This window comes from Ochotona princeps, chromosome 12 (genome assembly GCF_030435755.1).
Source record: "Ochotona princeps isolate mOchPri1 chromosome 12, mOchPri1.hap1, whole genome shotgun sequence".
Lineage (NCBI taxonomy): Eukaryota > Metazoa > Chordata > Mammalia > Lagomorpha > Ochotonidae > Ochotona > Ochotona princeps.
The window spans coordinates 61,690,046-61,715,530 of NC_080843.1; the positions used below are offsets into that span (position 1 = coordinate 61,690,046).

The window sequence follows — 25,485 nt, forward strand, 5'->3', positions numbered from 1 at the left end:
GGGGGGGCTGTGAATAGTTCCCCCTTTGAACCACTATTCCCACTTGTGAGCATGAGAGCTGGGATTGGGGGTAGACCAGGCCAGGCAGGGCTAGAACACCTATTGGCCTGCATATAAGCTGGATCGGGGATAAGCCAGGTTGGGCAGACTGTTCCTACTGGTACATGCATAAGCCAGAGTGGGTGAGGTTTGGCTGGGCTTTGCCACAGCATCAGCTAGCAGATGCTGTCTCGGGGGGAATGGGGGAGTGAGACTCTGTCAAGCTAAGCTGCAGAACCACCTGGAGAGCGCAAGATCTAGGAGTGGGAGTGGGTCCATTAGGGAAAACAGTGGGCACTTCCCTCTTAGATTGTCACTCTGACTGTGAGCACAAGAACCAGGATTCAAACAACCACGGCTAGACAGAAAGTGGCACACCCACTGGTACCAGTGTGGGCTGGATAGTGGGGCTGACTGGGTTAAACTAGGATTCAATGTCCATTGATACACAGAAGAGCTGAACAGGATGTGGGACAGACAGAATCAGGCTGCTCTACACACTGACAAGCATGGGAACAAGGGCAGGAGGCTGGTCTGGCAGGAGTTATTGTGGGTCACTCCAACTAAATTGCAGCTCTCATTAGTTTGCATGGGGGCCAAGTGTGCATTGGGCAGAATCAGGCTGGACTGCAACACCCATTAGTTTGCACAGAAAACAGGACTGGAGACAGCTGATCCAGCAATTGCAACTAACATGTACATGAAGGCTGATTTGGGTGATGGACTGTGCTGGACCCTGTATTGGCAAACACATACAAGAATCAGGTCTAGGATCACCTCAAATGAAGTTCCTTTGGGAATCCTCCTAACTGAATAGCTGGATTCAGAATTCCAACCATGGAGGAAACAGCAAGCTCCATGATCTGGCTGTGGAATGCATGTGTCAAAGCTGGGCCTCCACAGTACCTTAGACAGAGCAGGGGACAGTATATCTAGATGTACATGAAGAATATGACAGTACACTGGAGCCTGCAGAGGATTCCTGGCACAATAACAGAGGACAGATGACAGAACAAATTAATCAACTAACTCAGTAAAGAGTTGGTAGTGAATATCTGGGCAAACCGAGACTCGAAGGTGGACTATGTCAGTCAGTGGATTCTGGAGAGATTTCATCACACTTGGGGTGGCAGTATCAGCAGGAACACAGAACTGTTGAACTATCAAAACCACTTCAGTAGGATCCTCGGAGCATTCCCCACACTGGGGACCCTGGGATGGTTGGGGAGCTGGGTGTGGTTTCTCCCCTTAATTTTCCCCTCTGTGCCAAAACAGGAAGGGAAAAAGAATGAAAATGGTTTCACCCACTTTCCTCTAGCCCTTGACACTTTGCACCCTAATCAAATATGTAAGAATTATCAAAAATAAAATTTGTACAATTAAAAAAAAATAAGCTCTACCAAAGAGCAAACCACATAGCACCTGCACCTCAAAGATGCCATATTACCTCCAGGAGTAAGCAGTGGCTGGATCCCTACCATATAAGAGAATCAAAAAGGCTTACTGGAACACTAACATACAAAACGATAATATTATACAAGATTATTATGCTGATTAATACACAGAAGGAGGAGCAAACCCATGAGAAAATGATGCAATGGTAGCAATACCTCGAACCAAATGCAACAACCAGCATCTCCATCTGACTAAATATTCAGCTGACCTTTGTGTTATACCATGCAACAAACCCTTCTAGATAGGAAGGTACAACAGGCTTACTTCATTTTTTTTTTTGCAAGAATCTTCACTTTAATTAGGATGTTAAGAAAGTAGGGATATATATGCAACTATGTATAGATTTCCAAACTGTTTCTTAGGAAGTGTAAGAACCAAGTCTGTTAACAATAATCCTTGGACATGGAAGCTTTCCTCTATCCCTTAAAATATGCAGGATCAGCAAAGTGACATAGCATTCCAATCTCTGCCTACAGTGCCAGCATCCCATATGGGTGCTCATTTCTGTCTGGCTGCTCCAGTTATGATCCAGCTCCCTGCTTATGGCCTGAGAAAATAGCAGAGAAACTCACCACGTTCCTGGATTGGAAGGATCAACATCATCAAAATGTCCATTTTACCAAAAGTAATACACACATTCAATGCAATCACAATCAAAATCCCAACATTCTTCTCAAAAATACAAAAGATACAGAACTTCATCTGGAAACACAAGAGACCACGAATAGCCAAAGCTAGCCTGAAGAATAAAAACCAAGCTGGAGGAATCACAATTCAAGACCTCAAGACATAATACAGAGCAATGGTCATCAAAACAGTCTGGTACTGGTACAGAAACAAAACAGAACAGAAACACCAGAAGCGAGCCCAAATAGGTATAGCCAACTATTCTTTAACAAAAAAAACCTGAAAGCAATCCAGGTAAAAAGCCTAGTCTATTCAACAAATGCTGTTGGGACAACTGGATAGCAGCTTGCAGACTTAAGAAGACCCACACCTGTCACAGTACACAAAAATCAGCTCTAAATGGTTCAAGCACCTAAATCTACACCCAGAAACCATCAAGCTATTAAAGGAAAACACAGGAAGCACTCTCCAAGATATAGGAACAGGGAAAGACTTCTTAGAAAAGACCCCAAAAGCACAGGTAGTCAAATCCAAAATGAACAAATGGTACTACAAACTAAACAGTTTCTGTACAGAAAAGGAAACAATTAACAAAGTGAAGAAGCAACCAACAGAATGTGAGAAAATTTTTGCACACTACACAAGTGATTCTAGTTGCATGACTCATTCCCTGGCACCCTTGTTTCCACCTGTGCTAAATGATACGAGAACTATACGCAGATTTCAGCAAATATAAAGCAAAATGATCATGAAGAATTCAAGTTACATGAGGGTGGCACCACACCTCATACTACTCAGCACCATGGGCCCAGAACAATCACACAGTAGGCATCGCATACGCACTGGTGTAATGCTCACTTAATGTGTCCATTTTGCTAGGCTATGTCACCCAAACACCAGTCGTGATGCTGTTGTGAAGGCTTTTCCCAGATGTGATCAGTGTTTGCACCGGATGACCAGCCATAACATGGCTGGGCCTCAGCCAGTTAGTGGAAGACCTTAGGATGAAGACTGAGATCTCACAAGCTGGAAAGAATCCTGCCTGAAAATTGCTACATACAAACTCCGCCTTCATGTAGAAATGTATGCCCAGCTACAGACTGCAGACAACAAAATGCAACATCAAGTCTGACCTGACTGTCCAGCTGCTAACCTGACCTACACATCTCAGACGTACCAGCCTCAAATGCTGTGGGCCAACTCCAATTACCTAATAAAATAGGTAAACAGGAAAACACATATGGGTTGTTTCTCTAGAGCACCATAATACATACGCGAGTCTTTAAAGAGTATTCATGAGAAATACACACATGAAGAAAGTTATGCATGAATTTTCAGGTCATTTTGTGGTAAAACTCCCCCTTCAATTCCATTTTCCTGAAATGTCTTGTTTTACATCATACTCTACATTCACAAAGCAACCAGAACAGTAATGAATTTAGAGTGGACACAGGATGCAATTCATAAACCTTACTTGGCTTCCTCTTTATTTGGTTACTTCCCACTAGGAACAAAATACACCCATGATTTTGGGTGTATATCTTACATTTTAATTTTTCAAAGCAGTTACTATTTACTTCTCACCTGTTAATTATGAGTCAAATACTGTACAGACAAGAGTGCTTTATTTATTGCTTTTCATGTTCCAATACTTTCATTAAGATTGAAATTAAGCAAATAATTCTACATTTAACCAACTAAAGATACAGAAGTATACCTTCAACCAAAAAAAACCTACCAACTGAACAAACAGATTATAGAATATTGTTATTTAAGTTAAATGACATAAGAATGTGAGGACAAACCAGCATCATAAACCCTAAGACATGGTTAATATCATAATATTCCACAAATTGATCTGAAACTTCAATGCAATACCTCTTAAAATGATAATTTTGTCTGTGGAAATCGATAAATTCTAAAATTCCTATGACTATTTGATGAAACGTAAGTATCTTCAGCAGTCCTAAAAAGTTGAGAAACGCAAGATTCACGTTTCTTGGTGCTAAAATCTACCAAATTCCTACAGTAATAAAGATGATGCAGCAATGGACTAGAATAGGTAGTGAAACAAAATAATCCACCGAAATTACTGAAAAATATCTTTGCATTAATATTCAACTGACTCTTCATAAGATGTCAACATGAAATATCAAAGTGACAGTCTTTCAAACACATACAATGATTATCTATAGGCAAACGAAATGACATGCGGCCTCCTTCATAAATAAAATTATCTCCAAATTGATCATCTAAGTATTCCTATGTGTAAGACAGAACTGTAGGGCCCAGCGCCATGACCTAGCAGCTGAAGTCCTTGCCTTGAATGTGCCGGGACCCCATATAGGCGCCAGTTCTAACCCCGGCAACCACACTTCCCATCCAGCTTCCTGCTTTCACCCTGGGAAAGCAGTTGAGGACGGCCCAAAGTCTTGGGACCCTGCGCCCGCATGGGAGACCTGGAAGAGGTTCCAGGCTCCTGGTTTCAGATTGGCTCAGCTCCAGCCATTGCGGCCACTTAAGAATGAATCAGACAGAAGCTCTTCCTCTCTGTCTCTCCTCTCTGTATATCTGACTTTGCAATATTAAAAAAAAAAGACATAAAACTATAGAATTCTCAGGAAAACTCAGGTGTAAGCTTTATAACCTTGACTTACACATCTGCTTCTGACTAACGCACAAAGATTTGCATATGTGTTTATGTGCGACTTCATCAAAATGTAATGTTCCTGAGGTGAGTTTTTATCTTAGTGACTAAGATGTCCACAACTCACATCAGAGTAACTAGGTTTCATTCAATGGTTCCAGTTCCTGATTTGAGCTTTCTGTTCATTCAGATCCTGGAAAGTAGCAGCATCGGCTCAACGGACTCTGTTTCTGCAAATCACACTGGAGACATGGACTGCAACAGCAGTGCCACACTTCAGCTGCAGTTCATCCCCGGCCACAAGTATCCGGTTTAAGTAGCAGGTTTAAGCTCGCTAGCTCTCTGTATATGTATACCTATTTGTCTGCCCCTCAAATAAGGGAATTTAACAACATTTGATATCTTTATGCTGCAACATTCGAAAGCATGTCACCAAGAAAGTGGAAACACAATTCACAAAATGTTAAATACATTTGCAAATATACTTGATAAACACTTAGCATCTAAATTACGCACAGACTAGATAAATTTCTGTATCAATGGACCAAATAAACCAATTAAAATGAAAAATGCACTTGAAAAGCTGTTTTTCCAAGTCAATTGTATAAATGATCACAACTGATAGAATATTAGTAGTCATTATGGATACTAAAATAAAAGTAACAATTGATCTGAAAAATAAAGGTAACTAAAATAAAAGTAACAATTCTTTTGGATTCAGTCTACTAATTAACAATGTCTGGTTGATGAGTTTAAGCCATTTACACTCAGGGTTAATACTGATAGGCAGTAACTTGGTCCTGTCATTTTAGCAATGGGTTATTCATTGTTTGAGTTAGTATTTTGGTTGTTTTATTGGGACGTTCTCCACATTTGCCTTTGGTTTTTGTAGGTACTATGCCTTTTCTCTGTCAATAGAACATCTTTAAGTATCATTTGTAGGACAGGTCTGTAAGTGGTGAATTCTTTGAGCTTTTCTTTACTGTTGAAGAATTTTATTTTATTCTCAAAAAAAAGAATTTCATTTCAAGCCTGAAAATCAGCCACTAAAGGGAAGCAATGATACTCCTATTATACAGACAGGGTCATAGCCAGTTCTCTTTTACAACTATGGCAGATGACCCCCAATTGAACCTGCCTGTAGCCACAGACACCGTTATTCTCACATACGAGTGAACATGCAGCTAGCTCAGGGACTCAGGTTGAGGTGAGTTCAGGAATTCTCCCATTGTTACCTTGGGTACATTTGTCTCAGGATGCCTCACTTGAGCACCAGCTTCTCATGCATCACATCTGCTAGCACTTTACTCACCAAAGTAAGTTATGTGGCCACACCCAAAGACAAGGAAGGATGTTCTGAAAGCATGAGGTAAAACTGACCAGTTATGATTTTATCACAGAGAATGAAAACTTGGGCTGTTATTCAATCCAAAGTCACATTGTAGCTCGCTAAAACCAAGATTCAGACGACCTATCTCCAGGTAGACATGTCTCCTATCTATTTTGATTCTTCTAGGACAAACAGCTTTAATAGGGTAAATACTCTCAACCCCACTAGGAAGAGATGTTGTAATTACCTGTACACTTTTCTCAGCCAACTGTGGCACTATAGCCTCCTTCCAATTCCATGGTTAATAGTACCCTGTGGTTACTAGTGGGAGTACTCTCCCTTGGGTGTACTAGAGCGAACAATCCACCATTAACTGTAACAGAGCAAGGAAAAAGTGTTCCAAAATGTTCTAGGACACATGGTACAGGGAGAATTTTACTACACAAGCAAGATAAGCTCTCAAAAGCACTGACTGGACTGAACTAAAAACCACTGATGTTGTCAAAAACTTTCTATCAGTGCCTAATGGACTAAAGAAATGTTAGACATGAGTTTTTAAAGGATTAACTTTTATTTGAAGGGCAGGTTTACAAAAAGGAGAGACACAGAGAGAAAGAGAGAGATAAAGAGGTCTTCCATTTGCTAGTTCACTCCCCAAATGGCCCCAAAAGCTGAAGCTGAGCTAATTTCCAGTCTCCCACATGGGTGTAGAAGCCCAAGGACTTGAGTCATCCACTGCTGTTTTCCCAGTCCATTTGCAGGGAGCTGGACCAGAAGTGCAGCAGCCAGGACAGCCCCACACTGCAGGTTGAATATCAGCTCATGGAGCCACCATGCAAGTCCTGAGATTTTTTTCTTTTACAAAAATCACTGACCATTCCCCTATATAATGAGTTCAAACGTAGACAGAGGAACCTAAAATTTAAAATCCTACAAGGAAACAAGCACAAGGCAGGACTAAGTCTGCCTTTCCTTTCCCATCTCCAGATGGTAAGAGGAAAGCAGGCAGGTTTCCCCCCAGCCCACAGGGTTGTGCTGCAATCACTGACCCAGTGATTGTCAACCCATACATCCCACCAGTTCACTTCCAGAAAGGTCAATGTCCACCTTCAGCAACAATGGGAAGAAAGCTGCTTCCAGGTTGCTACTCAGACAATCACACTGGATTGGACAAAACACCACCACATTTTCCTCATGGGCAACCTTCTGCTATGTAACAGGGAGTTTCAGTTGTAAATAAATCTGATTTTACTACCTGAGGCTAATATGATGATTCTGAAGAAGGGAAGGTGAAAGCGCACAGCCCACAGATACTTCTGTATTCTCAAAGAGATTTTCACAGGAAAAGAGGTAGCTCATGACTGAGTGAGACTTCTGGAATAAATCCCTGCACCTTCTAGGATTACACTTTCTCTCCTCTGTCTCCTGACCCCTCAGCCTTCCCTCTCTCTCCCTGCCACCTCCACAATGATTTCCTCCATCTATCACTCAGTCATCCCCTAAACCCACCAAGAGTTAGACAACAAAAACAGCCAGCCACTTCCTTCTGCACCAGCCATGACTGAGTTTATATGATTAAAACGTGAAGAGGAATTTACCTAAATAAAATTAAGGACAAGTTGTCTTATTTGATTAGCTTTTTTCTTCATGGGTCCCCCAACTGAGTGCCCTGGTACTAGCTCTTGCACACAGCTGTCAGTTTAATGGAAACACACTTCAATAAAACCAGCACATTTCTGTACACCACCTCTTGTTAATCCAAGTCAATCTCATTTCACAACCGGAGAAGCTATTATGAATGTGTCAGCACGTTAATTTCCCTAAATGATTTTAATTGATTTTTTATTACTCACTTCCTATTAACATCATCTTTTCTTAATAACAAAATACAACAAAATTAACTGTCATGACTGCATGCTACATTTAAGGCCCTACCTCTTCAACCAGATTAGATAGGGAATTGTATCTAGCAGCATGTGCTCAGCTTGACTTTTATGGAGAATTTAATAAGGAGAGAGAAGGAGAATGCCTACCTTTGGGAGTGGAGGCAGAAGGGAGGATGTAGAGTGGTACAGGACAGCTGCCAAAGCACTGTAGATTCACACAGGCAGGTGCCACAGAGCTAAGCAAACACAGCCTTTTTTTTCCTTGAATGGAGTTTTCAGGATCCTGATGATAGATAACAATGCCAGCATGGCTTCACTTTTCAGTGTAGATTTCAGTTACCTATTTATGATATATTTAGTTTCTTTTTATTAGGAAGTCAGAGGGAGGGAGGGATAGTTATAGTGATCTTTGAAACCACTGAGACAAAGAGAAGATCCTGCAACTAATGGTTCATTCTCCAAATGCTGTTAACAGGGACTGGACCAGGCTGAAGTGCAGAATTAGCATCTGGGTTTCCTACAGGGGCTCACGCAGTTGTTCTGTCATCTACTGCCGACCAGGAAGTGCACGTATTAGCCAAAACTGGACAAGCAGCACAGCAGTGAGATTCAAACCAGGTACTCTCAAAACTCCATCCCCAAGTGTTGATTTTTAATTTCTACAATCATACCTACTTTCTTTGGGACCATAAAAACAATATCCACACACCACAAGAAAAAATTACAGTTAATATGCACTTTCTATAAAGTAGAGATAGACACTTCGTATACAGAGATTGGACATACCTTAACTAAAGTGTTTGAGACTTGAAATGTTTGAGATTTCATATATTTTTGAATTTGGATTATTTGCACATAAATAAAACATGTCTTCAGCCTAAAAACAAGATTCATTTATGCTTCATATAATATATTACACAGATAGCTTGAAGATATTCTACGTTTATCATTAATAATTTTCTGAATGAAACAAAATTTCATGGTGCAGAGTTTTCCAAATGTAGCATAATGTTAAGTGTTCAAATAGCTTTGGATTTCATATTTCAAATCAATGGATTATGGATGCTTCACCAGCAAAGTCTATACAATTACACCAAAATGCAAAAGACTTCTGGCTCCCAGCGTTTCAGATAAGAAACATACAGTCTGTACCAGATACTGGTGGATGTTTAGTTTATGAAGTATAATCACATAAACATTAGTTTTAAAATACTTAACCTGATTATGTTTATACATGTGCTAATGTCAAACTCATTTTATTTAAGTATTATTATTATTATCATCATCATCACTTTATGAAACAGTTCCATAGGCCCTGGAATTTCCCTTACCGTCTCCCCAAACCCTTCCCCCCAACTGAGTTCCTCTATATTACTATAGTATAGTTCTTCACACACAGTCATATGTCCATCATTCTGGGCATGGAAAATGGCAGAGTCCTGCTTCCTATTGTCAAAATATAATAAACAGTTTCATTGTAAGTCCATTTTTGGTCTGAAAGTAGAGACACATACTGCATTGTGTCCTCACATCTGGATAAGATAGTCTCCATTATGCAGTTACTATAATCCCCTTAAATGAAAAGCCACAAAACAAAATCAAAAACAGAAATAAAGAAATTAAGAATGCCATGAAGTTAAAACATGCTACTGAATGACTAACCTGTCACTAAAGAAAAGAAAAAGAAAATCAAGAAACTTCTTGAAGAAAATTATGCCTCCGTATGATCTATATGAGTCATTGAAGAATTTACTAAGAGTTTTACATGTCATCCTTGCGCAGGGGCCATGCTAATCTTCTCTGTATCATTCCAATTTTAGTATATGTGCTGCTGAAGCGAGCACGAGAAGATGAAACTAAAAAAAAAATCAAAATCCTTGAGATATAGTTTCCCCTGGCTTTGTTGGCGAGATATGTCTCTGTAGGCAACAAATAGAGGAAATTCCACAGGCTAGAAGAGAATGGAGCATGTTTATTCCAGATCCTAAAAACAAAATTTGTTGGTCCAGGATAACGTACCTAGCAAAGCTTTCCTTTGTGTTTGAAAAGGAAATAAAACTTTTCCATGTTAAAGTAAAAAGAATATACCTCTTCCAAACAAAGATACTTCCCTACAAAGGATAACTAAATGTTTTCTTAACAGAGAACAGGAATAGTGCCCACCAAAATCAAAGGCAAACATGAAGAACATCACAGTAAAATAACAGAAGGCTAAATCAATGAACAACCCATTGCTAAGATGGCAGGACCAAATTACCATGCTTTCGTATTAACCCTGAATGTAAATGGCTTAAACTCAATCAGGCATAGTAGATTAACAGACTGGATTAAAATATCAAACTCACTTTAACTTCTTCAATGAAAATTGGTATTTTATAAAACAGGAAATATAGGGACTTAGCCAGGAAGTTATTTTTTTAATTATTAATTATTTTTAATTCATTAATTACATTGTATTATGTGACACAGTTACATAGGTATTTGGGTTCTCCCCACCCCTCCCCAAACCCTCCCACCATGGTGGATTCCTCCACCTTGTTGCATAACCACAGCTCAAGTTCAGTTGAGATTCCCCCATTGCAAGCATATACCAAACATAGAGTCCAGCATCTTATTGTCCAGTCAAGTTCAACGGCTTCTTAGGTATACCCTCTCTGGTCTGAAGACAGAGCCAGCAGAGTATCATCCCAGTCAATTGAAAGCTCCAACATACCATCAGCAAAAATTTACATCATTATGGAATTAATTGACATAGTAATGAGTAACCAATATGTTAAAAGTAAATGCGAGTTCCCAGCCACCTTCTGTGACCACCTCACCTACACTTCAATTTTAGTTTATACACAACATATAACATACATAACATAACATGTTATACATAACATCATATCATCTTAAATTAAGGCAAACATGTGGTATTTAACCTTTTGGGATTGGCTCATTTCCCTTAGCATTATGGTTTCCAGTTTGGCCCATTTGACCACAAAGAACTGCATTTTGTTTTTTTAATAGCTGAGTAGTATTCCATGGAGTAGATGAACCATAGCTTTCTTATCCAATCATCTGTTGATGGGCATTTTGGTTGTTTCCATGTTTTTGCAATTACTGATTGTGCTGCTATGAACATAGGAGTGCATGTTGGTTTCTCATAAAATAATTGTTCTGGATATATTCCTAGGAGTGCTATTGCTGGATCATACGGTATGTTGATTTTGAGTTGTTTGAATATTCTTCATACTGATTTCCAGAGAGGCTGTACCAGCCTGCAGCCCCACCAGCAGTGGAGTAGGGTTCCCTTTTCCCCGCAACCTCGCCAACAAGTGTTGTTGGTGCTTTTATTCATGTGGGCCAGTCTTACTGGCATTAGGTGCTACCTCATTGATGTTCTAATTTGGATTTCCCTTATTGCCAGGGAACTTGAGCATTTTTTCATATGTTTATTTGCCATTTGGGTTTGTTCCTTTGTGAAGTGTTTGCCCATTTCCCGTGCCCATTTCTTGAGTGGCTTGTTTGTTTTGACATTTTGGTTGTTTTGTAGCTCTTTGTATATTCTGGAGATTAGCCCTCTATCACCTATGTCGTGTGCGAAGATCTTCTCCCATTCTGTGGGTTGCCTTTTTACTTTGTTGATTGTTTCTCTAGCTGTACAGAAGCTTCTTAGTTTGATGAGGTCCCAATTGTTTATTTTGGTCTTGATTTCTACTGCTTTTGGAGACTTTTTTAGGAAGTGAGGGCCTACCCCTAAGTGTTGCAGTGTGTTTCCAACATTTTCTGTGAGGGAGCTCACAGACAGAGAGGTCTAGAACGCGACAAAAGCATAAGTGGAGCAGCATAGAGCTATAGGAAGAAGAACGTGAAGTTCCCTGGACAGTGTGGAGCCAAAAAAATCCACACAACTCGGAAGAGCAACCAGGGAAAAACAAAACAAAGGGCAGGGAAGACGACTTTCCGCTCCTGACCTGCTGAGTCACCTTTGAGTGCAGACGCCGAAAGCCGCAGTCGACCCACAGACCTCGGGACCCGCAGACGCTGTGGCCGTGAGGACCAGCAGTGATCAGGACCCGCTGGCACCTGCTCACCCTGGTCGCCAGGACCCGCCAGGACCTGCGCCCGCTGCAGACATCAGGACCTGGAGTCATCGGGACCCGCTGGCATCCACCCACCCTGGTCGCCAAGCCCCGCCAGGACCTGCATCAGCCGCAGTCTCCAAGTACCATCGGGACCCGCCGAGACCTGCACCGGACGCAGTCGCCGGAAGACGCACCCGCGCCGAGGGTTCCCAGAGGAAGAGGCAGACTGCAAGAACCTGAGGTTTGAGTGAGTTGGGTGGGGACAGTGGTGCATCGGAGGCTCTGGGAGTTGGCCCCCAGGGGCATGCACAGAGCCTGAACACCCTTGGTGCTCATCTCCCCGCCCCTCCCCCCCGCGAGACTCCAGCGTCTGGGGACACAGGGCGAGTGCCTTGAAACTGCCAAAACTGTGTCTGGGAGGTGACGCACGGTGGTCCTGTGCGCTGAGGAGAAAGGCAAAAGGCACACGGAATACTCCCCCGTGCCTTTGCGGTCTGGCACTCAGCTGGGCGGTGCTATCCCACAGGAACCCGAGCACGCCTCTGGGCTGGGCAGTCCCGTGCTAGCGCTGGGGCGGTCGGTCCCCTGCAAGCGCTGGGGTGGGCGGGCCTGCGCAGGAGGCGCTTCCAGAGAGCACCTGGAACATCCCACGCCCAGGAAAGCACTGCGGTCCCACGTGCAGGAGGCGTTCCCAGAGAGCACCTGGAACCTCCACGCCCTGCAGTCCCTGGCACTGGGGACACACCGAGAAAGCACCTAGAATCCTCCGAGCCCTGTGATCCCACGCACAGGGGGTGCGCACAGAGAGAGCCAGGAACTTATTAATCGTTCAGTCATTAAATGAGGTGAGCCAGCATGGATTTATGGAATCACAAGGCACAACTTTGCAATTCTGGGCAAAGTGTGACCACTGACTCAAGGCTAACTGGTCTTGCTCAGCCCAGACTACCCCCAAGTGGCCCCAGGGCAAACAAGATATCCCTCATCTCACTATCCTCTCAGCATCTGAAGGAGCTAAGATTGGGAGCAGAAGGTAAATCACTTCTTCTACAATTCAGAATGTAGTAGCAGCAGTCCTCTGAGCAGAACCTGCACGACTAACAAAACTATAGTCTCAATAGAAGGTGACATGTGTGTCCCATGTCAAAGGGAAAACCATGATCTACTACATACCATGGCTGCTTCTCTAACAACACTCACTCATCTTAAAGTAATTTCTACACTTTTCCCATTGTGTTGTAGTACCCAAAGGCCAGGAAACATGAGATAAACCACAGAAAATTGCTTAGAGGAGGGCTCTCAGGCACTGCTTTAAAGCATTGAAGCCAGGAAGGCTGGATGGTGACAACACTGCCCATCAGTCAGATCAGAATTGACCACAGGGCCAGAGCCAGGGAGGATAGGACAGAGTCAACTCAGCCTGTCACCTCCATGCCAGGGCAGCAGCCACTCTGTCTCCTGTATTTCCGGGACAAGGAAAACATTTTTGTCTTCATAGGAACAGAATGACAAAGCTCTGGGACACTGGAGTTTTGACCTTGGCCAGATGCAAAAGAACACTGCACACATGTACTCCAAATCAAGAATATACACTGTCACTCTCCAAAGGAGTGTTAAAACAAATGCAGGGGCTTGGCATGGCAGCCTATTGGCTACAGTCCTCACCTTGCATGCACCGGGATCCCATATGGGCGCCAGTTCTATCTCAGCTGCTCCATTTCCCTTCCAGCTTCCTGCTTACGGCCTGGGAAAGTGGAGGAAGATGGCCAAAGGCCTTAGGATCCTGCACTCATGTAGGAGACCCAGAAGAGGCATCTGGCTCCTAGCTAGCCTTTGCAGCCGCTTGGGGAGTGAGCCAACAGGCAGAGACTCGTTCTATCTCTCCTCTCCATGAATCTGTCTTTCCGATAAAAATAAATAAATATTTTTAAAAATACACAAAATTGTCACATAATGCAACGTAATTAATAAACAAAACCACAAATTTAAACAGGATGAAAACTAAAGATTACATGCATCTGTACAAATGGCAAAGGTTCATTTCTCCCTGCTACTCCATGCTAACTGTAACTAAAACCTGGAGACAAGAGCCAACCAAAGAAGTCTGGCAGGTGTAGAGGCAGCTGGAATGCTCAATGACCCTAGGGCTAGATAGGATCCCCTAAGCCCAAATCAAAGGCCTAACATTGCCTGATTCTCACTCAGCCAATGAAGGTAGCCCAGGTGGCTCCTTCCTAACCTGAGTCAAATGGGAATCCTGCTGGCATCATTGAGTGTGCCAGGCAAAAGGAGCTGCCAGGGAATCTGCTGATCAGTAAGTGTCCAGAGAAAGCACATTATCCCCACCAGGATGAGGGAAAGGCAGGATGAGGGGATCCCACAAGGCAAATCTCACCCTAAATGCACCTGGGAAGCCTGTTGTCTCTGGGAACCTAAAACCACCCTCCCCACTTAGGGACACCAAAGAATAGGGCAACTCAGGTGGGAAGAATCTTCCTATGCAAGGACCCATTGGGAAACACACTCAGTGCCCACAGTCAGGGCACACCCACCCCACATGACCTAGCCAGGAAGTTACTGTGTTCCTGTGTTTTCTGGGCAGCCATGGCAAAGGCAACCCCAACACAAGTGACTGGCACAGAAAGCCACCCTCTCCCTGTGGGTTTGGAGATGCTTGCCCACATGGAGGCACAAGATGGTCTGGCCCTATAAGCTACTTCCACACCTCAGGCAGCACCAGTTGAGACCCATGGAAGGCTCCCTGCAACAGACACCCCAAGTAATCTTAATATTTAAATTATCAGAGTCACAGCCCACAAATGCAGGTGGGGACCTGCACAGTAAATCCACAGAGAGTGATTTCTCTCCAAAAACAGATTTAAAGAGGACTCACAAACTAATAGCTAAAATGTTCAGAAGGCAAATGGAACTCTCTACAAGAACCAGAAAAATCACAACTTGAATGAGAAAAGTCAACTGACATCAGCACTGAGATAAAGCAATTGTTGCAATTGTCAGACAAATAATTCATTTTCTTAAAAAAAATTTTTTTTTATTTACCTACTTGAGGGAGAGTGACAGATCTTCCTACCACAGGATCATTCTTCAAATGACTTAAAATGGCCAGAGTTGGGCCAAGGCCTAAGGCAAAAGATAAGAACTCAGTCCAAATCTCCCCATACAGGCAGAAGGAACTCAACTACTTCATTTAGCACCTCTGCCTCCCAATTTCTGCATCACTAGGAAGCCAGAGTTAGGAGCCAGAACTGGGTAGAAAAACTGAATGTTTTAACCTGGGACCCTGGTGTCCTAAGCAGCATCTTAACCACCAGGCCAAAGGTCTACTCCTGACAAAGCTTTTAAAGCAACCACAGCAAAAATTATCCAACAAACAACTGTAAAATATCTTAACAAGTAGAAAAAACTAAAACTGAAAAGTACAATCAAAATTTTTAAAATTCAACATACAAGTGCAAACACAAAATTGGTTAAAAGAAAGGAGAAGCTGTGAACTTAGTGGACAAATCCATAAAGTGCACCAATATCAATGAGAGACAACCAAGTTAAAAAAAAAAAATCAACAGAGCCTCACTCACTTGTGAGACAATCACTAAAGATCCCACTTCTATTTCTGACATCTGAGAAGGGAAAAAGTGAGCGAAGAGTACAGACATACCTAACTCACACTTCCATTCCAGAGGCACAGAAGCAACACACCTCTAGTAGAAACCACATGCCTATTCCATGCCCCGAGTTCTCTCTCATAAGGCTGGGCATCAGTGTTACTACCGTTCCCAGTCATTCCTGCCACCATTAGGGCAAACAACTACCTCCACACTTGGCTGTGGGGCCAAGCTGTAAATTTCAGCAGTTTAGGAAATGCATTCTCCACTTAGAATCTTCTCCATTTATTTTGGGTTACTGGTTCATAACCCATTCTAGGTGGAGAAGTGCTTTTACTAAGAAATGTTGAGGGAAATACCCTGCAGTGAATGAAAGCTACACATCTATACTATCAAGAAACTAAGTGAATCCCAAAGAAATACACACCAAGATACATCATAATTACATTTCTCACAACTCAAGGCAAACTCCTAAAAAGCAGCCGGAGAGATTCAGACCTTTCAATATCATGGACTTCGGGCTCTGGGGAGACCAGCTGCTCTGTGGGACCTTTCCCATGGACATGGATTCAGATACGCATCTGAATCCAGGGAGGCCAGATGGAAGAGACACAATGTTTTTCATGTGCTGAAAGGAAATTTCAAACTGTCAGACTGAAACGTCTTTCTCCAGCAAAACTATCCTTCAGGAATAAGGATGAAATGAAGACATTCTCACACAAAGGAAAATCTACTGCTAAGAGATGCAGTGTTCAAGAGCAGCTAAAACAAGTTATACAAGCAGAAACAAAATAATTAAAACCCTAAACTAAATGAACCAATTCCACAAAAAAGCACAAATTATCACAATTCAAGCCACATAAATCATTTGAATAATCCCATAACTATTAAATAATTTAATTCATAGTGTGAAAACCTTCCAAATAACAATCATGGGCAAATTATATGCCAGCGTTTCAATACAAATTAATACCAATCACCACAACCTATGCCATAGACCAGAAAATGAGATACTTCCCAACTCATTCTAAGAGGTCAGCATTACCTTGATATGAATCAAAAAACATAAAAATTACAACAATATCGTGAATTTACACAAAATTCCTGAAAAAAAATGTTACAAACTTCAGGGAATGGAGTAGAAAAAGAAACATACCCATGACACACTGGACGTTTTAGGTACATAAAGCTAGTCAACATTTGGCTGGTGCAGTGGGTGAGCCCCAGGGGTGCGGGTCCAGCAGGGTATGGGTCACCTGGCCCGGATCATTGGCATGCCTATGTGATAGGTGCCAGGTCCGTGTGCCCCATAAGTATGAGTCGAGTGGGGCCTGCATTGACTGGCTCAGGCCCTTGGCCCACCTGCGAGAATTGGTCCTCCTCAGTGTAAAAGATGGAGTAGTGGACTGCTGGCCCAGATCCACACAGAGGATATGGCAGCCCACTGAGACCTACATGGAACGTCTGTACAATCCAGAGGATGGAAAACAGAACAAATTGGACAATTACTCCAGCCAAATGAGGACAGCAAATAAATGGACAAATATACTCTGAGTTTGACTATGTCAGCCAATGGACATGAAAAGGGGTTGCTGATCCTGGGATCAGTGAAATCAACATTTCAGAACTCTCAAAACCACCTGGACAGAACCCTCACAGCGTGTGCCACATTGGGGCCCTGAGTCGATACTGGGTGGCCGATCGCCATCCCTGAGTACTGGAGCAGTTGGGAGGCTAGGTATGACTGCTCCCCTTATCCATCCCTGTACCCAATAGGCAGGAGAAATACAAAATTTGGAAGCAAGCTGACACCCACTTTTCCCTAACCACTCTGATCTACTATGTTAGCATCATCTAAAATATAAATAAAATGAGTAAACAAAATCTGTGAAGACGGCCAAAAAAGAAGCATCATATCCTTTAATGATGTATGCACGCAAACACACAGCACCCATTCATGATAAAGAAAACATTCAGCAAGTAAGGATTATAGGGTATCTTTCTCATCAATATGTTTTCGTTTAAAAATCTACAGCAGAGAATTAAGATGGTGGAATAGGATAAGGACATGGTTAAACAGAGAAACATTAGCAAGGATGAAGCAGAGTGGGCACAACATATTTCGGGACAGACTGAAGGCAGAGGGGCACCTTGAAAGTGATGGACATGGGAAAGCAGCAGAGACAGCAGTGTGCTACTGCAGTGACCAGAAACCCCTCATGGCATTCAACGAGCTACAATCTGACCTGCACCAGTGGCTGTAAATCCACCAGCAGTATGGTGGGAAGATGAAGTCACTGGGAACTTAGCAGGTGAGCTGCCCATCCTGCTGCTCTGTGCCATTTGCCCAGGAGCAGAGACAGAGGAGCAGATCCCAAACAGGCGGTGCGGGAAGAAGGTGAATTTCACAGCCCAGTCCAGCCCCTAGAGCCAAATCAGGCACCATTTTGTGTAGCAAGGCAGTGGCTATGGGACAGGACTGTGCGTGCACTGAACTGGGAGTGAACTCAATTCTGGCTCAGTGCATTGCAATGATGTGACTTCCTACAGATTCCACCCAGAATAGGTCCAGGTAGCCCCCAGATCTAACGGCCAGCAGATTAAGAACTCCACCAGTGGTGCATCAGGCACCATTTTGTACAGTATGGCAAAGGCTATGAGATGGAGGAATAACAGTGAGTTGTGCATGGACTGAGCTGGGTTCAAACTTCCTGAGTTCAACACATTGCACTGGTCCCAAAGGGAAACAATACTGAGTTTGGCATCGTACAACTCAAAATAGGCCCATGTGGCACTCAGATCTAACAGCTAACAGGTTCTGGCAAGATCAGTACCACCAACAACCTAGCTATTTAGGACACTTGGTGTCTCCCTAATCCTGGGAACTGCTCGAACCAGAAGTGGGAGAGAGGTTGTACAGATGACAGTGCAGTCTCAGCATGATATCACGCGAGATACAGAGTGGTGAGCCAGGAGCTGCAACATTGTGGAAATCTAACATAAGAACCCAGACCTGGAACTCACTGGAGGGAGCGGCACAACTGACTGCAAACAAAGAACCAGGTACCAAACACAACAAGTAAAATAAAACTCTAGACCTGTGGGTGGTGACACAGTTTAGAAACCTGCCCTAAGGAGAAGAACCTGCTAACCAAAAATACAATGACCAAGAGCCAAACAAGAAACAAAAGCACAATGAATATTACTGAAGACTCCCCTGCAAAGAAGCAAAAGCCTTGCCAACCTCAGAGTTAACTGAGGAATACATCAAGAAAATGGGGGATATAGAATTCATAACACTTGTTGTAAAACTTACCAAAAACAAGAAATACATACAGGAGTTCAAGGAATTTAAGGAATACGTCACACAGGAAATAGCAACACTGATACAAAATCAAGCCAAATTATTGGAAATAAAGGACACAATAGAGCAAATTAAAAATTCAGTGGAAAATCTTAATAGAATAAAGGAGGCAAAAGAAAGAATCTCACAATTGGAAGATAGTTCTTGTCACGATGGGGAAACAATCAAAACACTGGAAGCAAAGCTGAGTCAAGCTAAAAAAAAGTATTCACGAATTAAGAGACACTGTTTAAAAAGCCAAATGTAAGAGTCATGGGTTTCCAGAGGGTGCAGAAAGAGAAGCTGGGTTTAAAAATGTATTCAATGAAATAATAAAGAAAAATTTCCCTAATCTAGAGAAAGAATGGGGAAACAGAATGCACTTGACATATAAAGGAATGGCAATCAGACTCAAAGTTAACCTCTCACAGGAAACTCTACAGCCAGAAGAGAATGGTGCACTCTCATAGTCTAACATCAAATAACTGTCAGCCCAGAATAACATTCCCAGCAAAACTTTCCTTTGTCTTTGAGATAAAATAAAATCCTTCCACGGTAAAGAAAAGTTAAAAGAACTTTGCCCTACAAATGATACTTCAAGATGTTCAACAGAGAAGAGGAGTAACAATCACCAAAACCCAAGGCAAATGTGAAAAACATCCCGGCGAAATAACCATAGAAGACTAAATCAATGAACAATCCATTGCTACAACGACAGGACCAAATTACCACCTGTATTAACCCTGAATGCAAATGGCTTAAACTCATCAATTAGGCATCATGAAATAGTAAAATGGATCAAAAACAGCTGTTGCCTACAGAAGACATAACTCACCATCAAAGATCAGGGGAAACTATATCTCATGAATTTTAATTGTTGGTTTATCTCTTTAAAACACTTTTTCATTAAATTCTTTACTGACTCATAAGTCATACAGTAGCATCATTTCCTTCAGAAAGGTTCTTGATTTTTTTCATTTCTTCGGTGACACATTAGTCATTCAGTAGCATGTTTTAACTTCATGTATTCTTAATTTCTTTATTTCCTCCTGTTGTTGATTTTGCATTGTGGCTTTTCATTTAAAGGGATGTATAGTAACTGTAATGGAGGATACCAGATGTGAGGATACAATGCAGTATGCATCTCTACTTCAGATCAAAGATGGATTCCCAATGAAACTGTTAACTATATCTTGACAATAGAATGCTGGACTCTGTCATTGTCCATGCCCAGAATGATGGACATATGACTGTGTGTGAAGAACTATACTATAGTAATATAGAGGAACTCAATGAGGCATGGGAGGGAGGGGTGTTGGGGAGGAGGTAAGACCAATACTCATGGAATTACGTTGAGTAAAAAAAAGTTAATTCCAAATGTTACATGTTTTCACACGAATTTTGCCTTCAAAGGTAAATATCATGGGAAAGGAAAAGGGATGCAGTCATTAAGGAGTAAGAACGGAGAGGGACAGGACTTGTATTATCAAAGGGCAACATGAGGGACTTTGATCGTAATGGAAATTCAGAATCTTTACTGTGCATGTGACAAATGAACCTACACATCAGTTAAGACTGCACAAAACAGATCAGTTCCCCCAACACAGAGATACACAGACAAACACACAAATGAGTGCAGGTGAAACCAAGTTATCTGAACAAGGTTAGTGGATTGCATCAATGCCAAGGTTCTGGTTGTGATATTATGAAACTGTATCTTGAAAATAAAGAAATAAATAACTTTATGTGTTTGATATATATATGTGTGTGTGTATATATATATATATATATTTGCTTGAAAGGTACAATTACAGACACAGAAGGAGCGACACAAGAAAAGACAGATTGTCCATCCACTGGTTCCTCCCCAGATGGCTGTGTGGCTGGACCAGGCCAAAGCCAAGAGCCAGAAGCTTCTTCCAGGTCTCCCATGTCATTGCAGGGGCCTAAGCAAGTGGGTCATTCCCAAGTTTCTCCAGGTGCGTAAGCAGGGAGCTGAATCAAAATGAATCACCCAGAACTCATGACAAGCATCACATGTGATGCTGGTAGCACAGGCTGCAGTTTAACCTACACAACAATGCCTGCTACTCTATTTTATGTTTTGCAAGATGCAATTATCAGGGAAAAATAGGTAAAGGGACCGGAGGTCTCTGTTATTGCCATACAACTGCATGTGAATCTCTACCTAGCTCAAAATGAAAGGTAAATAATGTTAAGAGAAAATGTGCTAAAATGCCTAGAGAAGTGAAACGCTGAGATACTGTCCTTGCCAAGCCTGTATGGTTGCAGGAGGGACTGAAGAAAAGCTGGAAGTAAAGAGAAAAGTCTTCACCAAATAAAAGATGTGTGACTCCACCAAGTCTGCCTTATTTCATCATCATTATCCTTAGCACTTCTATTGTAGACACTCTACTATTTCACAGCCAGAAAGGTTAGCACAAACTTAACACATGTATAACCAAAAACACTACACACTGCTCATGTGAAATCAGAAATGAAGTGCCAAGACATGTGGTCATTCATTTCAGAAACCAGCACGAGAAATATATGGACTGAGTCAGTGAAACAGAAATTTCATGAGAAAAAAAATAGGGTTGGAGGGAACTTCATGTCTTACAGTCTGCATAGACTACTAAACTTCAAAGGGATGTGTTCCAGATTTTTTGCAGACTGATGCAGCAGACTGTCAATTTCAACCAGTTCAGCCAATACCAGCTCAATCTGAAACCATCTGTACTTTTGTACCTACAGTATCATGTATGCCATGCACTACACAGAATCATTTTTACAAACATGCCTTTGTCTATTACAGTGCATACTTGATGCAAAAATGAACACTAAATGGGAGCAGTAGTGTAGCACAGTAATCCTTTTCTTGCAGTGCCAGCAACCCATACGGGCACCTGTTCAAGTCCCAGCTGCTCCACTTCCAATCCAGCTCCCTCCTTATAGCCTGGGAAAGCAACGGAGGATGGCCCAAGACCTTAGGACCCTGCATCCACGTGGGAGACCTGTAAGAAGCTCCTTGCTTCTGGCTTCAAATAGGCTCAGCTCCAACTGTTTTGGCAATCTGGGCAGTGAAACAGTAAGTGGAAGATCTCTCTCTCCCTGTCTCTGCTCTCTGTAAAATCTTCCTTACAAATAAAAACAAATAAATTTTAAACGAAAAGGAAGACTACCCTTTCCAGTGATTTGAGAATCGTTGGAAAATATGTGACATGAGTTTGATATTTGGTGAAACAACCATATGCTTTTTGCACTTTGCATTTTAGGTTTAAGTTAAGTGATGAGTTCAATTCAATATTTGCAAATTAAATATTTCCTTAATTTTATGTTTAGAATGCAAAAAAAAATTGGAATGTCAGACACAATGCTTAAAATGCCCAAAATCTCTTTAGAATAAATTATTGTTGCTACTACTAATAATAATAATAATATCAATAATAATACTAATAATAATATCAATAATAAAAGAGAGGGATCAGAATTTTCAACCTGATAGATTTTTTTAAAAGCTGTCTAAAATAAAATCATGCTTTCACCATGATTTTTACTCCACTCTTTCATTTGGAGTGCTGGGTCACTTTAAGGCCTTCAGAGTCAGTGGGAAAGTTCTAGTACAACTGTCAATTAACAGATTTGTGAATGCCAAGTCTGGCGCTATGTGGCACCCACACGGTACTTTCTAACCCCATCATTCATCTTCTTAGAAGAGACCTAGTTTGTAGTCACCAAGAATGAAGGAGTTCACCACACACTATTGCTGGTCAATGTGTTCAGAAAAACAGCACCATCTCCAGTGTCATGCTCAGGATGGCAGAGCAAGTCACCAGGAAAGGAGCTGGGTTCTGGCTCCAAACCATAACCCATGATGACTTCACCCCTCTGATATAAAGCAGCCGTGACAGAGAAACACTCTCAGTGCTGCCAATGTTCCTGGCTCCACCTCTCATTTAAGAGCATCAGTAACTTCGTGGGTAACCAGGACCCCAAGCTTTCTTGAGTTCTCTACTGTTGTGCCCTGGAAATTCTCACTAATTATTTTAACAGGAGATACCACTTGTTCATTTTGTAGTGGTACTACAAAACTCATACAGCTATTCCTGCCTCAAGCACATCTGACACTCTCAACTCCGTCCCTCCTCAGCAAGACTTCAGTCCATTCTTACAGACCACCTCCCACCTTGTCACTGTCAAAGTCTGCTGAGAGATTAACCCACACAGGATGAGTCTCAGCTTCTTCAGGATCCTCACAGCCTTAAGTCTTCCATCATTTATTATGGACAAAATTACTCTGATAATCAATCACACACTACACAGACGGTGCTGATCAAGTATTCATTGCATTTTCGTTTAGCCTGTCATTCTTCACATCCTTTGGCCTTAGATCTCAAATTGGTTACAATTAATCAGGACCAGAAAAAATAATCTCGCACAGCATTACCCAATAGAAAATCCTGTGATGGTGGAAATGTTGAAAATCTGTGCCCGCTCACAGTCGCCACTGATGGGTGCAGAAATTGAAAACTGGAAACAGCTGGTGCAAAAGGAACTAGATTTATTCTTTTTAATGCTTTTTTTTCCCCCTTTATTTGAAAGGCAGAGCTCTACAGAGAGAAGAAAAGACAGAGAGGGAAACATTGCTGGCTCACCCTCCCAAATGACCACAAGGCCGGAGTTGAGTTAATTTGAAGCTAGAAGCTTCCTCCACATCTCCAATGGAGGTCTTCAGCCATCCCCCTCTATGTTCGTAGGCCATAATCAAGCAGCTGGATTGGAAGTGATTTCCCAGGCATAACCAAAAAGCAGCTAGGACATGAACTTGAGCCCATTCAGGATGCATAGGCAGAGGCTTGAGCTACTACACCAAGGCACCAGCCTCTATCATTTTATTACAGCATTTAAATATAAACTTACACGTTTGTTGCTGGCTATCACCCCGGAGAGCAGTAGTCTACATCTCCTCTAAAATTTCCACAAGAAAGAGTTTAAAAACTTAACCCTGATGCAGGCACGTGGCCTAGCAGTTAATTTCCCACATCCCCTACTGGAGTACCTGGTTTGACACCCAGATCTGGTTCCGGACTCCGATTTCAGCTAATACAGATCCAGGCAAGCAGCCTGAGATAATTCAAGTAGCCAGGATCTCACTATCCACATGGGTGACTGGAGTGAGTCACTGGCTCCTGTTTTTTCAACCAGTTTCAGCCAGTGTGGACATTTAGGAAATGAACTAGAGGTACTAAAAGTAATGATTAAAAAAAAAAAAACCATAACCCTTCCTGGACATACTTCTGTCAATCAAATTTTAGGGCACAAGATTTCATTAAGTTGTACAATAAATGTTCCACTTTTCAAACTAATCATGGTAGGTACACACAATCTATTACCTAAACAGATTAATGTAAACCCCAACAGCCTGAATTAATATTGGGGAGTTACAGATTTGCTCCAATAATGCAAAACTCATATCAATCATTAGAAAAAATACGTAAAATAAAACCCATGACATACTGCTGCTATATCAGCATACTGCAGTAAAAGATTTGTAAAACGTGTTATTCAAGTATTTCTGCCTATGGGACCCATAAAACTGCATCCTAAGGGGGCTGACTGTGTTTCAGATCTGTGAGATACAAAAATCCCCAGGGAACACCTGAACATACGAACTTGAGCCTCTCTTTCCCCTGTGTCTGTCTACACAGAGCTTGGCACTTCAAAGTTGTCCTGAGGCAGCCATGATGAATAGATATTTCTGAGGAGACCTGCACCTTAATAGATGGATACTGAAATTTTTTCAAAAAAAAAATTCTTTTCCTTCTCTTCATCCTTTTTCTTCTTGAACTGCTTCCTCTCCAGCACTTAATTCATTTTTATAGGACTATGATCCTCAAAATTGATATTCTTTATCATCTCATCAAGTCATTTGTCTTGTTTTTCACTCAAGGACTTGTTTAATCACTAGGTTGCTCAAATACAGAAATGGCTCCAAGTTTCCTACAGCATCCTGCAAGAACCGTATCTATTCTTGAGCAGAGTATGCCCTCCCCCTTACTAGAATTCTCATACAAATAGATCCCAGCTTTCCACTTCAGCTCGTGTCTATTAATCAATATCAAAAATGCATTATATAGCACGGCCTCATCTAGAAGAGGCATAGCATTTCTATGTACTATGCACATGACCATGAAACCTCGGTTTGCACTTTTACACAGTAAGTTCACAGGACTGTATTAGTTTGGGCTGCCATAACAAAATGTCCTAGATGTGTGGTTCGAATAACAAACTTCTTTTCTAGTTGGAGATTAGAAGTCAGAGTTCAGAATACCAGCAGAGCCGAGTACCAGGAGGGCTTCCTAGCTGACTCAGATGGCCTTCTTCATGCTGAGCTCTCACACAGCAGTGAGTTCTCTTCTCCCTCCTTAAGATCTCATCCTCATGTCTTTATCTCAAACCATTCCC

General features: G+C 41.9%; 1 protein-coding gene and 1 pseudogene across 2 annotated transcripts in view; both read right to left on the minus strand.

The window, feature by feature from the left end:
* The window catches only part of MTUS2 (microtubule associated scaffold protein 2), a 524,310-nt gene that overhangs the window by 406,659 nt on the left and 92,166 nt on the right, over window positions 1-25,485 (minus strand). The window lies entirely within an intron of this gene.
* Window positions 9,728-9,828, minus strand: LOC118758016 (U6 spliceosomal RNA; annotated as a pseudogene).